Source organism: Bidens hawaiensis, unplaced genomic scaffold, assembly GCF_021521415.1.
Source record: "Bidens hawaiensis isolate Kalapana, Puna unplaced genomic scaffold, B.hawaiensis_p1.1 tig00004105_1, whole genome shotgun sequence".
In the NCBI taxonomy this organism is placed as follows: Eukaryota; Viridiplantae; Streptophyta; class Magnoliopsida; order Asterales; family Asteraceae; genus Bidens; species Bidens hawaiensis.
In genome coordinates, this window is record NW_027491242.1 from 1,202,857 (window position 1) to 1,220,677 (window position 17,821).

General features: G+C 37.5%; 1 pseudogene across 1 annotated transcript; it reads right to left on the minus strand.

The window, feature by feature from the left end:
• Positions 1 to 13,329: 13,329 nt before the first annotated feature.
• On the minus strand, positions 13,330 to 15,844 carry LOC143625361 (peroxisome biogenesis protein 19-2-like; annotated as a pseudogene). The gene is made up of 5 exons (XR_013152264.1): positions 15,799 to 15,844; positions 15,649 to 15,697; positions 14,633 to 14,893; positions 13,681 to 13,997; positions 13,330 to 13,384 (listed from the first exon to the last, which is right to left on the minus strand). The product of XR_013152264.1 is annotated as a peroxisome biogenesis protein 19-2-like (transcript).
• Between the last annotated feature and the right edge of the window lie 1,977 nt (positions 15,845 to 17,821).

The following is a 17,821-nucleotide window of genomic DNA, read 5'->3' on the forward strand; positions in this document are numbered from 1 at the left end:
AAGTATATATACCGGGCCATGCCCTTTAAACCCGCTAGACCCGTGAACCGACTATACTCGTTTAAAATATAATATGATCGGTTCCGGTTTCTACAAATATAAAAAAGTAGACTTAGGGTTGGCAAATGTAGGGGTGTTCTTCAGGTTTCGGGTTGTTCGGGTTTGAGCTCAAAACAAACTGACCCAAGAACCGACCCAAATAAGTTTGTTTTGTTCGGGTTTCAGGTTAAACAGGTCGTATATATTCGGGTTGGGTTTTGGGTTTAACAAATTACAAAAATTATCCACCTTTAACAATATCATAAATTGAAAAAAAAACATATTCCAAGCCGTTATAAAACCATAATATACAGTTATATTCAACAAGAACATATAGGCCTGTAAGCGAACCGAACGTTCGTTGAACAGTTCGTGAACTGTTCGGCGGGAAGTTCGTTTATGTTCGTTTATTTAATAAACGAACGAACATGAACACAAAATTTGTGTTCGTTTAATTAAACGAATGAACACGAACACATGTTCCGTTCGTTCATTTATGTTCATGAACGTTCGTTTATGTTCGTTTATGTATTAATAGAAAGTAATTAAATATTATCTGAATATGTCATTTGCTTAAAGGTTTTATATTTGTTCATTTGTGTTCGTTTATGTGTTTTCATTGAAGTTTGTTTGTGTTCATTCACATTGGTTCATATATGTTTATTTATGTTCGTTTATCTTTGTTTAGTTATGTTTGTTTAGATTTTAAACAAAGGAACATAAACGAACACAAATGTCCATTTTTAAATAAACGCACATGAACATAAATATTTATTTGATTAATTATAAAGTTAAATGAACGAACACGAATATGCCTTGTTCGTGTTCATTCGATTCGTTTACAGGCTTTCAATATTCACATTGATGAATAAATCGGTCTTATTCTCTAGCCTTTACCGATTTTATTTGTGTTCGTTTGTGTTTGTGAACCGTTCGTGAACACATTAATTTCCTTAATGAACGAACACGAACAAAAAATCTCGTTCGGTAAGTGTTCGTGAACAGTTCGTGAACACAATATTTTCTTAACGAACGAACATGAACAAGGCCTTGTTCGTGTTCGATCGGTTCGTTTACAGCCCTAATAACATATAATATTTAGTAAAACATGAAATTTATCATACAAGCATGCATTAGACGGGATGGAGTGTTAAATATGAAATTATTAATACCATAAACACTCATTGGTATCATCATTTAGAGAGTTCGTTCAATACTAAAACCGATCAATTGATTGCACCGACGAAGTTATCGCACCTGCAACCGGAGATTAACTAAGTCTGGCCAAAACGTTTAATATAACAGTGTCCCACCCTAAAATGTTTACATTACCATTTTGTTCATCTAAAACGTTTTATATGTAATATAGATATAGAATAGGTCAGTCAATATAGATGGTTGATTTGTTTTTTAGACAACGTGTTTTAACGATGTTAAGTTATGTGTTTCTTTATATAACTAGGGGCATGCATTGGTTGGTTTTGGGATCAAACCGAAGTTTTGGTTTTCCAGATTTAGAAAACGTTCAAAATCAATTTTTTGAATCTTTGCATGGGTTTGGTTTAGTTATACGCCGTTTTCGGTTTTACATTTGGACTTGAATTGTTGGACTGAAAACAAAACCAAAAAAAATACCTAAAATAATAAACCATAAGCTAAAACTTTTGATCCAAATTATTTATTGATCATTTATTGGTTAATATGAGCATGAAACATTTGGCTCAAAATATAATACCAAACATTCAAAACAGGTTTGGTTATCATCTTAAAATTGCATCATCTTTAATACCATACCAGGGATAAAGTAGTGAGACACTTAATATTTAATAATACCATTTAACCCTATATTTCTTTTTCTTTTTTTTTCTTAAATTTTATTTTTACCCAACAAAATTTTGATACGTTGCACACTAATAAAATATGACTTTTTTCTTAAAGTTTTTCTAGCCTAACATATTTATAATTTTTATTTTGTTTTAACATAAAAGCTCATACATCAATAGAGAGCAAGCATAATCCTGAAAAACTTCCGGCCACCACCTCCATTACCCACCACCCTAACCCACCACCTCCATCTCCGCCTCACAGCTCCACCGTAACCCTCCCTTTCCGTCTCCGCCTCTCACCCACCACCGCCACTGCCGTTACCCCCCCCCCCCATCTCCACCTCACTGCTCACCCTTATTTTGCCACCGTCATCACTCATTCTCGGTTTTTGCTTATTTGGTCTTCTAGCATTTCATTTTATGGCCGATTTGTTTTGAATGGCATTAGTTTGGAGGTTTCGCTAGTAAAGCCCGTCAGGTGTTTGATTAAATGCCAACACCAAATTTTATTTTAATTTCCTTTGTTTCCAAAAACAAAATAAGTTTTAATTTCTTAAGTGATTTATGAGGGCATGTGGTGGAGAGCCCGGTCCTAGCTCGGGCACAGGGATTTGGCGTTGCCCCTTTAAAAATTTTCATGTTTGCAAAGATGGTATCCCGGGATACAAGAGGTACTCTAGGTTACTCATGCATTTTCAGCGGGATCACTTCAATGTAAAGGAAATGAGAGATCAGTTAAAGGAGCGTCTTGCTTCGGACTTGGAACTCTACAATGACGTTGTCGAAACCTTACGCTTGCTTAAGAACTGATTATGCGGGGAGTGCATGGCCCTGCATGCCTTGAATAGGCCTTGTCTGCACGGAAAAGAAGTTGTTAAATGCACCCCACGTGCAGGAGGCGACTTTGATTTTATTGTGGGGATCCCTCAACCCCGCGATTCGCAGGTGGAACTTGGGAGTGGTCAGTCTGAGACGTTTGCGGTAGATGTCGCTCTCCTTGAGCGCGTCCTCGCCATTCCTATTGCCACTACCAAGAGTATCCCGCCCGCGTGTCGCATGGCTTTTGCCCAGGCTTTGTCAGGGGGGCTCTGTAAAGTGGTGGATGCCCCAAGGTCTATTGAGGCTTGGGTTAAACTTTTGTTGTTGCCTCGTTGCACGTTACGTGTTGTCAAACCGGCTACTAGGCAAGAACGAAGGTCCGGTAACAGGAAATCGCTTCAATGTAGCTCCATTATGCGGGCTTTGGCTGTTTGGAAAGATGGGGCAGGTTTAGAAGAGTTGGTGCTACCGCTCCTTGAACTTCCAGTGATGTGGGATTGCCAACATAAAGAAGAGGGAGGGGGCAATATCAAGCAGTGCCTCCGGAAGGTAGCGGACGGCCATTACACAGCGGCGATCAAAGTCCTGTGTTCATCCGGGTTCGCGCCTGCCGGGGGGGATACTTTGAGAGCATTGATTGATAAACATCCTGTGGGGGACCCCCCGACCATGCCCTCCGTCGTGCCATCGAAACAAGCCTTGCAGGTGGACGGTGATTGTGTGGTGGAATGTATTAAAACCTTCCCTAAAGGTACATCTTGTGGGAGGGATGGTTTGCGGGCCCAACATATTTTAGACGCTTTTTGTGGCCAGGGGTCTCCGACCGCCTCCGGGCTCTTAAAGGCCATCACTGATGTTGTCAACTTGTGGCTTGGGGGGCTTTTTCCAAAAGTTCTAGCGGAGTTCATTGCTTCGGCACCGTTGACCCCCCTGTTGAATCCTGACAATGGAATTAGACCCATCGCAGTGGGGGCCATTTGGAGAAGATTGGTGTCGAAAGTCGTTATGAGTAAAATAGGGAAAAAGGTTGCTGCTTATCTAGGGGATTTCCAATTCGGGGCTGGGATCCCTAATGGGGCAGAAGCGGTATTGCATAGTGCTAACAGATTTTTGAGCGCGTTTCATTATGACGGGTCCCTGGCTATGCTCACTGTTGATTTTTCTAACGCTTTCAACGAGGTGGATCGGATGACCCTTCTCAGGGAAGTTAGCTGCATATGTCCATCCATCTTCCCATGGGTCCAGTTTTTATATGCCCGCCCCGCCCGTTTATATATGGGGGATACTCATATCGGGGCTTTTACTGGGGTGCAGCAAGGGGACCCCCTTGGCCCTCTTCTTTTTGCGTTGGTCCTTCATCCGCTCATCCTTAGGGTGCAGGAGACCTGTCCCTTGCCCTTCCATGCTTGGTATTTAGACTATGGCACTATTATTGGTAAGGCTGAGGAGGTCACTAGAGCGTTGGGCATTATTCGCTCAGGGGGGCGTCTCTAGGGCTTGGCTTAATATTCGAAAAACAGAGGTTTTTTGGCCGTCATGTGATGATTCGAAGAAAGTGTCGGGTTTATTCCCTGGAGAGATTAGCAGGCCTGCGATGGGAGTTAAACTCTTGGGGGAGTGGTTAGTCGGGATGCAGGGTTTATTCGGTCTTTGGCAACTAAAAGAGCTTTGAGGGCGGTTGAACTTATGAAACGCCTGTCGGACCTGAGGGGCCCCCAAAGTGAGCTCCTTTTGTTACGCTCGTGCATGGGGGTTGCTAAGTTAGTGTTTGGGCTCCGGACCTGTCAACCTGAACATGTCAAAGAGGCTGCGTCCATCTTTGATGCGGGCCTGCGGGGGGGCAATTGAAGATATTGTTGTGTGTGGAGGACCGCATTTTGGGGACCTCCAGTGGAGGTTGGCTTCCTTCCCTATGCGTTGCGGAGGCTTAGGAATTTCTCGGCTGAGGATGTCTCCGCATATGCATTTGTGGCTTCCAGGTCTCAGTCGTGGAAATTGCAACACCACGTCCTGCGAAACGCTGGTGTTACGGGTGTAGATCCTGACTACTCTTTTGCACTTGGTAATATTGTAACAACTCTCCCGAACCTTGATATAGGCGGTTTTACTGATAAAGAGACCGCCCCCAAGAAACCTCAACAAACCTTGGCGAGTGCTCTTTATGGTAAACACGTACATGATTTGAATGAGCGATTCGATATGACCCCGAGACAAAAGGCAGTTTTAGCTTGTCTCAAGGGGGCTCATGCCCAGGATTTTTTTTAACTGTTGTGCCCATTGAAGGTCTTGGGCAACGGATGTTGACAATTGAATACAGAGCCATCCTTAAATACCGGCTTATGATTCCCCTTTTCCCTCCGGGTGAATTATGACCCATTTGTAAAAAAGCTTGTTTGGATAGATTCGATGAGCATGCCCTCCACTGTAAGGAATTGCCGGGATTCAAGTATCGTCATGACTGGGTTAGAGATGTGTTATGGGATGTGCTTAGACGTGCCGGGATCTCAGCCAAGAAAGAGGCACCTGTTAACTTTTTGACTGATCCGTGTGAGGGAAGATCTACCCTGCGTCCTGCGGATGTTCTTGTGTTTGGCTGGGCAGGGGGTAAGCATGCGTGTGTTGACCTCACTGGGGTGTCCCCGTTGGTGGGGCTGAGAGACAGTGGCTTCGTACCGGGACAGGCGGTTTTGAGAGTGGAGTCTAGGAAGGTTACTAAGCATGAGACATTGTGTTTGGAGAATCAGCACGTGTTCATTCCATTTGCCTTCGACACTTTTGGATCCCTAGCTCCCGAGGCGGTTCGCTTCTTGGAGCGGGTGCAGAAGGTGGTCCACAGTGACTCGCAGAGCCCGAGGAACCAAGGATTTATATTTAGTAGAATAGGCTTTGCGATTCAAAAGGGGATAGCGGCGCAGCTTGTTGCTCGCTTACCCATTATCCAGATGTAGTTCGGTTTGTGTTATATATAAAAGGATCAATAATACCAGTCTCCAGTGCTTGGAGTAAGTTTGTCGAATTGTCGTGCTCGTGTTTCAGTAGTTTTTTTATGACGATAACTTGCTTAATTAAATTGCTTAAACAAATCAACACAAACACTATGTATTTAGTGAACATAACATAAAACCTAATTGCATCGCATCATGCTTTAAATCACGTTAGAAATCAGCAACAAGAAACTCTATACATTCTTAAAACGCTCGTGACTAATTGAGCTTTTGTCAACCAAAAACGACCTATCTCAATAAACAACGTGACAATAACTGAGATCCAACTAAATTCGAGTTCTATAAACCCAAAACATATGACTCGAAAAATACAAAAGATAACATTATAAACACGCAATACACAAACATGACTTAGCCCCAAAATCCGATAAAGGCAAATCATAAATCTGCGGTCATGGTTTCCATCAAAAAACGATAACACAAGCCACGGTTTCGGGTTCTTTGGCAGCACAAACTCATAGCTATGCTACCTTTACATGCAGATCAAGTGTGCATAGAACAGAGGGCCAACCTCATAGTTTTAATGGAGTCATAGATTATTGAGCAAACAAACAAGTACATATAAAGAGAGCACATATTTACGAGACCATTTATAAGCGACAACATACGGGTTTTTGCTATACCCAAAGGGAAGACATAACATAATGCAAGTTTACTAATGCATAATGCATAATGCAAACACAGACAGAAAATATGAAATTCCATGTCATCATTCTGATATACTCTTTAAGTAAAAACAATCCACTAGGCAAAATACATGAATCATAGTCTAGGGGCTACTGGACTGGACAAAAGAAATAAGCTGAAGCTTGGGGGAGCTGTATTCAAAAGGCCCTCACTTTCTAAAGTTTAATTTTCAAGTTTTCACAAAGACAACAAAGAATCAATATAACAGAAAGGATTTTCTTTCCACTAAAACTCACTGCAGCTCTAATACATTATGCGTATAATCTGGTGCCTTTTAGAAATCGCATACCAAACTGTGTAGGCCTGTAAACGAGCACGAACATGGGCATGCTCGTATTCGCTCATTTAACTTTAAACGGGCACGAACAAGAGCACGCTTAGAGATGATCAAAAAAACCGGTTCCTGGAACCGAACCGGTTCCTACCCGTTTTTTGTAGGAACCGGACCCTATCTGATTCAACCCGATGATCCGTGACCGGTTCTTGCATTTCTGAGTGGGGGCGGGTAGGAACCGGAACCGAACCGGAACCGATTCTGGAACCGGAACCGGTTCCTAACCGTTTTTTTTTGGCCGTTTTTTGACCGTTGGGGTCAAAAATAGCCGTTTTTTGACCGGTTACGGTACAGGAACCGGGTTAGGAACCGGTAAGAACCGGTTAGATAGGTTAGGGGTCCGAGGGTGGGAGAACCGGTTAGGGAGGGAACCGGTTCGAGCCTGGAACCGGTTTAAAAGGTGGTTTTGAATATTGGAACCGGTTAGGAACCGGTTCCGGTTCCTAGTCCGGAACCGTTTTGAACATCTCTAAGCACGCTTGTGTTTACGTTCGTTCATTGAGAATATCTAGCCGAACAGCTCACGAACATACTTGAACAAAGATAAACGAGCATAAATGATCAAATGTGAACAACCGTAAACAAATACAAACAAACATAAACTAACATAAATGAACACAAATGAACAAATATAAAACATCAAGTAGATAATTCATCCAAAAATGAACATAAACGAACATTCACGAACACAAACATGTGTCGTGTTCGTTCGTTTAATTAGATGAACAGAAACTATGTGTTCCTTTTTAACAAACTTCCCAGCGAACGGTTGACGAAAACATCACTAAACGTTCGATTCGTTTACAGACCTACGTGTCATCATATTCTAACGTGTTATAGATTAAAAATAAAAAAAGTAATTATTCATATTGGCAACCAAAAAGATCGAGCCGGCCCGATCATTCTCATTCAACGCTTGTTTATACGATATAGAAATACATTTCTGTAACAAGGTTTATTCGATACATTTATGTAACAAGGTTTATTCGATAGCCCTAGCCCGTGTAACTTTCTGCAACAATCAGACTACTAACATGATTCAACAATTATTTCACAAAAGCAGGTAATTCATACATAAATAGGTATAAAACTCATCAAACTCATATCCAACATCAATTACTAAACTCATCGATCATGGCTCAATACCTTTGATAATCATCACTAAAACAGTTCCTGATCAGCTCCTTAGCTCGATACAGCGAGGCATAAACGTAACTCATTCTGGGGGTGGTGATCCCGGATATGAGCCTACGTAGGTCAAGCATAGTGGAAACGAGAACCGAAACCCAGTTCAAATCATCCCAAAAATGACTTTGGCTCATAAGGTAAAGCCTCGGGCTAGAATCGATGACCATCATATCCTCGTTAAAAAAGTCAGACCAGTCTTTGGAGCATACCAAGGTACTTAGAGCCCCCTCAAGATCTATCAACCGATTTATAGTATGGAAACGCGTTAGCATTGTGGTGGGACCCACCACGAAAAACGGGACCCCTATTATCTTCATAAATGCCCGCGGGTAAGGGATTTTTGAAATGAACTTGGTGACCATCCGAGCATTCTCTATTACCCGATTCACCCATTCTATCTTACTAAATTCGTCCATAATCAAATCGATAACCTCGACCACACACGTCATGAAGAATACACAAGGATATCTAGGAGCAATTCGCTCCGCTAAAGGAAAATAGGAAGCCTTGGTAACAACTGAACAAGGTTTCTGTGGCTAACAAGCTCAATCGCATCATGAAATTGTTCAGTAAGCCTTGTTCATTTTGTTGATTTGCAGTAAGTTCAACAGACTTAACTATCACAAGTAGTTTACCAGATGAATAGACTGTGAAATCAAGATATACCTTATTGCCGCCATATAATGGCCTATTCTCTGAGACCAAAAGAGAACAGCCTTGTTCCCAACTATCCTTGTAAGCAGACAAGGGATCGAAGACTGGATTGTCAGGAATATCATAATCTTCTGTGTTCAACGGAAAGTCTATTGAATTGAATTGACGTGTGAATGATTGATTGATTTGTATGAACAAGAACTAATGTAATGAAAACCCCCAATTCTTTATAACTGTAACCCTATCAGTTCTTTAATTAAACTGAAACTTAACTTCTATCCCTGTTCTTTAATTCAAAAAAAATTTATACCTAATTAAATAGCTGAATTGAGTTATTGAAACAAGAGGTGATTGAAGGTGTTCCCAATTTGCATGATCTTAATACTTGATGACTTCAGTTTCATTATAAACCGTAAGATTCAGCTTATCAAGAATAAGTTGTTTTTCCATGTAGGGATGCATGGAGGATGCACAACTAGTTTCATAAATCCTAAGCGTATGGATACGTTTTGAGTGGGGCTCGTAAACGACAAGTATAACTCAATTAGAGTTTCACCACTCTTTCTAAACCCCCTTAATGATGCATATGGTGTGCTAACATTAACACTGTATAGCTTTGTAAGTGACTTCGGGATACCTTTTTTCAATGCTTCATCATCCATATGCCGAAAGTTAAATTAGTGACATCTTTATTGCGTTCAATCGTGACAAGAGACACCCTTGACTTAGAGATAAACAAATCACGAATATAACATGTGCTAAATTACGTGGGAGGCTTATTTCTTCAAAACCTTCATCTGTCATATCAAATGTAACAATAATTAGAGAAGTACTACGACCACCATTATCAACAGCTAGCTAATAAAGACACCCATTTACAAGCACCTGTTAATAGTAAAACTAAATTGTGCTACGATGAGGATTGCTTCTACTATGGGGGTGTCTCCAGGTACAGGTGGTTAATGTAAAAACCTAGACTTGCCAAGGGATGGTTTCATTGCAATGGCAGCTAATGGGGATTGGGGCGGTCAATTCTAGTTTTGGTATTCAGTTAATCAAAGGCAAATTACGCATTTTGCAACACTGCCTAAGGCACAAATGGCAAAATAGATGCTTACTAAAACGTATGTTTATAACATATATATGTACTAGGGTTTGTTCAATGTTGATAACCCTCGTTAATGTATATAAATCAGTTGAATAGCTTATGATTTTGGAGAAATAAACCTCCCACATAATTATTGTTTTGGGACAATGTATATACCACAAGTTATATCGTAAATTATTGCAAAATTAATAATAATAATAATAATGAAACCTCGGGTATTTGAATGTTGTCAAGAAATCTGTAAGCAAACAAAAAAACTAAAATATGGCTTATGATTTTGCTCCATTGACATGCTTGTAAAGATTATAACAGTGATTACCAAAAGATTAGCGCATTATTAAACTTTAAGAATAAAAGACTACATGAATACCAATATTTTAAAGATAAAGTAACAAATATAAAGCAAAGAAGGATTTACTTACCATAACCAGGGGCCGGATCTAGGGCTTGATTAGGGTGGGTCGGTGCCCACCGTCCGCCAGCCGGAGTGCCTGTGTTTGTGGGTACGCGTTATTGTATTATTAGGGTGTGTTTGGGATTCCTTATTTGTGGGAAAAAAGGTCATTTTGTGATAAGGTAATAAGGTCTTATGGTTTTCTAATAAGGAGTTTTCAAAAAAGCGTTTGGATTAACATAAGGCAATAAGTTGTTTTTTAAAAAGTGTATGGTTTTACTTATTGATGTAAAATGACTAAAAAGGACATTTTTGTATAAGTGAATAAGTTGTTTTTAAAAAGTGTTTGGAATTGCTTGTTTATACCATTTTATACTTTTTCATCTCTAGCATATTGAGAAAAAGATAAATTAGAAACAAGAACTAAGCCAAGATGCATATTAGTATAAAATTGTATATTAGCCCAGATGCATATTAGTATAAAATTGTATATTAGTATAAATTAGAACCTTGAACATTGGTAATTTCATTAGCAAAAAAACCAAAAACCAAAAAGTCATTCAACCCGTGGTTTCATTCAACCAAAAAGTCTAGATACCCTCATAATTTAGCATTCAGCAGGTCATAATATGACTGTTAGATCGGAAAAAACAAAAAGGTCAGCTAACCGGTTAACCACTAACGAATAAAAAAACTGGTTAAAAAAACCCAGTTAAAACTATTTTTATACAGCAGCTTCAGCATGTCATAATATGACCGTTGGATCGGAAAAAAACCAAAAAGTCAGCTAACCGGTTAACCACTAACGAACAAGAAAAAACTGGTTAAAAAATCCGGTTAAAACTGTTTTTATGCAGCCAATAATCATCTCCAGCAGCTGCAGCGGTTAAAACTGTTTTCATGCAGCAGCTGCAGCGGTTCACGTTCGTTTTTGTTCATGTTCGTTAAACAAAAGATGTACATGTTTCATTAGTGTTCATGTTCGTTAAACAAAAGCAGTTCACGTTCGTTTAAAACTGATTTTTTAACCAGTTTTAAAAAAAACATCACAAAGAAATATAAACATCACATAATCTATTAATCAAACAAAGAAATTACATGAGAATCAAACATATATAGTCATTCACATAATCTATTAAAGCACCAAAACACCAAACATGTTTCAATCAAACAACTCGCAAACAGATTTAAACACAAATTACATGAGAATCAAACGTACTTAAAACCGAATTGTGACCTGTGTTTTTTAAAAAATTGGACACCACCGTGTAATTTTTTGATAGAAGGAGATGAGGAGATTCATATATTGTAGGAGCAAATTCAATGCTAGCTGAGGTAGTTGAGAGTGGCAGTTACTCGAATTGATGAGTTGGGTGTGTGAATTCAGTGATCGAAGAAGGGTTAGGGTTGATAATAATAATAATAATCGATGCAGGGGGTAGGCGATGTTTGATAGTTACTGCTCACCGTAGATTACCTTAAAAGAGAAGAAGAGAGAAAGAGTAAAATTATTATATCATTTCTTGGTTTAGTAAATAAATTATGAACAGACAGGACAACTTTAGTTGTACAACTAAAGTCCAAGTTATTATTATTTTATTTATTATAGTTACTTATTCTTTTTTATTTTTCTTTACTTTAATTTACCGGATGATTTTTGAATATTATTTATTAGATTTAAAATTAAAATTGTTGTTAGATTTACTTATTAAAAAGTAATACTGATAAGTATATAAATATAATTTGAATTATTAGAAGGTGTCGTAAAATGCAGTTGGATTTCTAGTGTAATGGTGTGAAGGTGGTTGTTAAGGTTTGAATCTTATGGTTTCAAGTTTGAATCTTGACTCAAGTGAGTTTTCTCATAGTGGTTGGTTTACTCTTTGATTGTGTTCTTGGGCAACTAATGTATGAAGTATATATTAAAATTAGTACGGATGATTGGCATCTCATCTTAGAAAGACTCACTTAGTGATTGAGGGTAGTTTCAAATGTTGAACAAAAGGAAGGTGCAATATATATTCGAAAGTTCATTTCGCCCTGGGCCTTCAAAAAGGTTGGTCGGCCTTGCTCTCTTTAACCTGACTTACCTGTTAACCCGGTTTATTTGTGCCCCCGTAACGAAAATTTCTGGATCCGTCTCTGATCATAACACACACAATAAATTTTGAGAAGAATTGAAAGATAAGAGTTTTAGTGAAAAAAGGTGTTGTGATAGTGTAATGTTATATAGGAAGGTAAAACATGGTATATTTTTGTTAATTAGTTTAAAAGATTTTGATTTTTGTGATTTCTATAAATAATTTTGATTGAAAAGTAATGAAAGTTTTCATTCTATTTTAAGAAAATATTTAATTTATGATGAAACCCTTTAAAACTTAATTAGTTAAGTCAACCTATAAAACATACATCTTTTTCATAAATCATTAATTCTCATCATTTTTATTTTTATCTTCATATACAAATATTTGTTTTAATATAGTATTTACTTTTTTATTATAATAAAAATAAACATAATAATTTTTATAGTGTGATATCTTTTTATTTACTACTTTTTACTCTATTAAAGATGTGCCTCTGATTCATCCTCATCCATCAACCAATTATGAATGTATAAAATAGATAAAAAGAAAAAAACAAATTACTAATACGTACAGTATACTATATGGTGTTAACATCAGTGGTCTTATTTGTTGGCATGGTATCAAGTGATCTTGTACAAATATTGTTACGTACTAGTTTGTTTTTTAGTGATACCGATATTGTACAAATATTCTTACTAGTTTGTTTTTTAGTGTGTACATATAATGGGGGTGTTCTAAAACAAAATTGCTCCTATGTTCTGTGTGATACCTTATTTAAAGATTACAAATATAAATATACAAGGAGTCTAAAAGAAAGTACGAAACTACTTTATTTTTGTGTTGGTTTTACCATATAAATAAACAAAATATAAAGTTTAATGCAGTAAATAAATCAGCAAATGAGATTTTTAAAACAAAAAAAGAATTGGAATTCGGCTCGATCGACCACCTAGTCTGGTTCCCAGTTCAATCACTAGCCAACTTGTTTAAATTAAGGCGTGTTCAAATAGACAATCGAAATTGTTACATGTCCAGTTTCCAGTCAGTCATGTCTGATTCTCAAACGCTTGACACCAATTCGATTCTTTTAATAAATTGTAGGCAGATATTTCCAAGTAAACAACAACATTATTCTCATATTACTACTACTACTACTATTATTATTATTATTATTATTACTTTTCAAAAGTATATCCTTCCTCACATTATGCAGCAGTTTCCTTGAGAATCAAGCATTTCTGGTGATCTGCAACCAAAGACTTAATAAAGTCAGCACACAATGAAACAAGAATCAAGCCCACTTTGACCTTTTTGGTCAATTTTCTTACATTTATTAATTCAAAGATAATCTAGATATTTTTATGAACTTATAATTAGAGTTTTGGATTTTGTAATATTTGCTATATAGTTCAAAGCATGTGTCAAACTTTTAGTAAATTTCAAAAAAAAATGTCTCAAATTTATGTTATAATTTTAATATGTTTGACCTGAAAAGTCAACCTACAAGAATACATTCTAAAAGATACTACATTGAGCACTTACAGCTGGCCAAGACTTGATATATCAAAACCAGGAGCAAGCTCTTTCACAATATCATTTGGCGGTTGGCCGCATTCTTGCACTTTTTGCATGAGTTCATTGATCTTGACGAAATTACCAGGCTCGGTCTCATAAACCGTATTGAGAACCTTAATGAGCCGATACTGACAAACATAACGGTCGTATTCTTTTTTGTTTAATTTAGATTTATTGTCTTGTAACCATTTCGGGTATTTTTGTTCTATTTCCTTCATGGGTTCATGTAGAACTTGTTTTGACAAAAGTTGTTGCATCATTGTCTCCATCATAGACTCCAATTCCTGGAGAAATAAAAGATAAGGGTATTTTAGTAATTCTCAATTCTCAAACAGTTATAACTGAATATGACACTCCTTCCTCATGTCCCATTTAAGCTGCACACTTTCCATGTGACGACAAGGTGTAAAAAAGTCGAGCTTAAACTCGAACTCGGCTTGTTTTGAGCTTTTTTTTAAAGCTCTAGCTCGGCTCACATGTAGTTATTTAAGCTCGAACTCGACTTATTTATTTTTTATTAATTTATTTAGACATTTATAAATTTTTTATATAGATTTATATTTATCTTTTATATATAAATATAATATATATTATGTAGTTGCTTTTATCATAATTTTTGTATATATAATATTTATTAAGTAAATACATATTTAATATATTAACTTCTATACGTGTGGGCATGCCAGCCTACTCAGGCTCGATAAATGAAACTTGGGCTTAGGCACGTTTATTTAACGATCTTATTTAACTTTTGCTAAAGAACATGCTTAGTGCCTTAAAACAGTTATAACTAAACTAACAACTCATGATTAATTATTTTTTTTTTAAATTTAAATAAACATTTTATTAACATTTAACACAATCCAAGCTACAAAACCATAGAACCATGTTTAAAACAAAACCATAGAACCATGTTTACTTGAGAGCTTGTAAGTTCTTCAAACTGTTTGACCAAATCGTGCAACATTGCATCATCATTATCATCATGATCATATCCGAAACCGCCACTTGTTATAGACTCCAAACCCTTAACAGTCTCCCTTGTTTGCTCCCTTAACTTATTTAATGTGTCGGAAACACACGACTCGATCGGCTTTTCTTGCTTCTTACTTCTTAAATCAGGCAATGCCAATCCTAACCCTTTAGGAAAATAATATTCCTCTTCTTAACTCCGTCATCTCTGCTTTATCACCAAATCAAAAGACTTCAATAACTACGGGTGTGAATTTCTGACATGAAGCGGACCTAACACAAAATCCACGGATTCGGGTCGAGCTCGCGAACCCATTTAGTTAAACAAGTCGCGTTCATGTCATACCTGACAGGTTTACAGGTTGACCCGTTTAACCCATTTCATTTTTAGAAGTATATTTTATGTAAGAAATTAAATCGGTTGGATATCTAACGCAAAAATTTAAAACTAAAAAAAATGACAAGATTTTTTTAATTAAAATGCCACTATTTTAAATAAATCAGTATTTTTTGCTTTAAAATTTTAACTAAAGTATTACTATATAAATAAAATTAAATAACTTAAGCTGGATAAAAAAATAATAATATATAAATAATTTCGGGTCAAACGGTCATGTTTGGGATAACCCTCGAATATGCGTTTCGTGTTCGGTTTCACACGCCTGGCAAGATTTTTGGGATCGGGTCGAGTTCAGGTTCGTGTTAAAAAAAATCGGGTCAAACATGTCATGTTCAATGTTCAGGTTAGCTCGCGAATATGCGTGTAGTGTTCAGGTTCACATGCCTCGGGTACGTGTTAAAAAAGTTAAAAATTTTCGGGTCAAGCAGGTCATGTTCGGGTTAGCCGAGAATATGTGTACCTTTTCAGGTTAGTCCCGCAAACACGTCTTGTTCAACATCCGTACATACAAAAACAATATCATTTCGGATTTTCGATAAAAAAAAGTTGTGAAAATACAAAACCTTTGAGCAGAGGAGGATAGATTAAGAGTCTTGAAATCATCCAAAGCACCTAATTATGATTCAAAACATAATATAATAATTAATACATAAAAATAAAAAAAAAACAATTATGATCATAACCATTGAAAAATAATAAGTAAACTGACTTACTGTCGAGAAGTTGGTCTAAATCGTCTGAGTGGTTGGTTAGAGCCATGATGATATGATATTGTTTGTGTTGTAAAACAAATGTAACAGATTCTATGTTGTTGTCAGAGGGTTTTAGAGTTTCATTTAAGAGAGAAAAGAAATGAGGAGAATTAAAAGAGAAAAGGAAGAGAGGGGTGGAAAATGTGTCACTTTATTTTGTGTTCTCGAGTTTAATGGAAATGGAAGGAAAGGGAAAGAAAATGTAGGAGTTAATAGGCAATTAATGATACAAACACATTTTCTCTTCTAATCTCTCTAATTTGAAAAGATAATTATACACTTAAATTTTCTAGTATTTTCTCTCCCTTCCCCTCCCCTCCCACCCTTAAAAAATCTCTGGAACATGATTCCTTCACATTTTCTTCTCATTTCCTTCCCCTCCACTCTTTAAATAAGACTCGGGAACACAGCGTTAGTAATATTCTAGGAATCGGCTACGTGAATATGATGACGTTAGTTAGTTACACGGAGAAACCCACGAGGAATCGAGTACCTGGACTATAGTTATGGTCGTCCTATTTTAAGGTTTTTAAACTTTTAAAATTTAAACACACATAAAAATAAATAAGTTTGTTATGTTTTTTTCCAACGGCGGAAAAGACCTATTCTGTTCAGGGCTATGTCCAAGGTTGAATTCTCGACTGCCGTAAGACCGTACTCTCTGTTGCAGGAACTAGATAGAATTTGTAATCCCCCCCCCCCTTTTACGGGTTCAAACCCAGGGTTAAGCCATAATTTGTTCTTTCACCTAAATGTCTGTTGACTTGACTTGAGCGGGAATCAAATCGGCATCTCCACTAGGGAGGACATGCCTGCTACCAATGAAGCAACACGAACAAATAACGATAGAGTTTAGTAAAATAAATAAATTTAATCGGGTCAAGACTTGTAACATCCTAAAAATTTTAATGATGAATAAAGGAAGTTATGTTTAGTGATTTCGCGTAATTAATTAATATCGGGTAGGGAGCGGGTCTTGGACGTGGATTAATTGAGATGGGTTAAATGAGAATGGGATTTCAGGGATATAAATACCCCCAAAATCCCAAAATATCTTCATTTTCACCAAACTCCCTAACACCCCAAAACACACACACACACCACACGCATACCGCCGCCGGCCGGCCGAGCCAAGGGAAGAGTCGGGTTTGGAGGGAGTGGTCTTGAAGTTTGAACCTTGAGATCCCTTCCCACCGTTAGGATAAATTTATATTTCTACAGGCGGGTAGATACCCGGCCATTCTTGTAATGTTTGAATTTTTTATGAAATATAAATGTTTGTGCGGGTAGGACCGCCAATTTCACTGGATGACTTGCTTTATAAACGTTATATGACTTGCTCATGCATATTATAGCTTAATTTGGCACTTGTTTTGCCGCATAAACAATATATGATTCGCTCGTGCATACTTTAGTTTAACAGCAATTTTCCAAGTGTTTTGAATAAGTTAACCGTTCGACGCGCGGTTGTCAATAGGTTAGTGTTCAGTTTCCTCTATCATGATTGTGCGGGTAGGACCGTCACTTTCATTTAGTGGGATGACCAGTCTTCACCTATAACTGACCTGCGTGAAGGTTTGCCGTTTTTTGTGTTTATGCGGGTTTTGCCGCCGTCCACACGCAACGACGTCTCCACTTATTTATGCGGTGAATACCGGCATATCAGTGTTTTGAATAAGTTTACCGTTCGACGCGCGGTTGTCAATAGGTTAGTGTTCAGTTTCTTCTATCATGATTGTGCGGGTAGGACCGTCACTTTCATTTAGTGGGATGACCAAACTTTACCTATAACTGACCTGCGTGAAGGTTGTCCTCATCTCTTACAAATTTTTGCCGTTTTTTGTGTTTATGCGGGTTTTGCCGCCGTCCACACGCAACGACCACTTATTTATGCGGTGAATACCGGCATATCAGTCTGGAAAGTTCATAAGTATAAATGTAAGACCATCAGCGTCAATGTGGTAAGGAGAATCATTTCCATTAG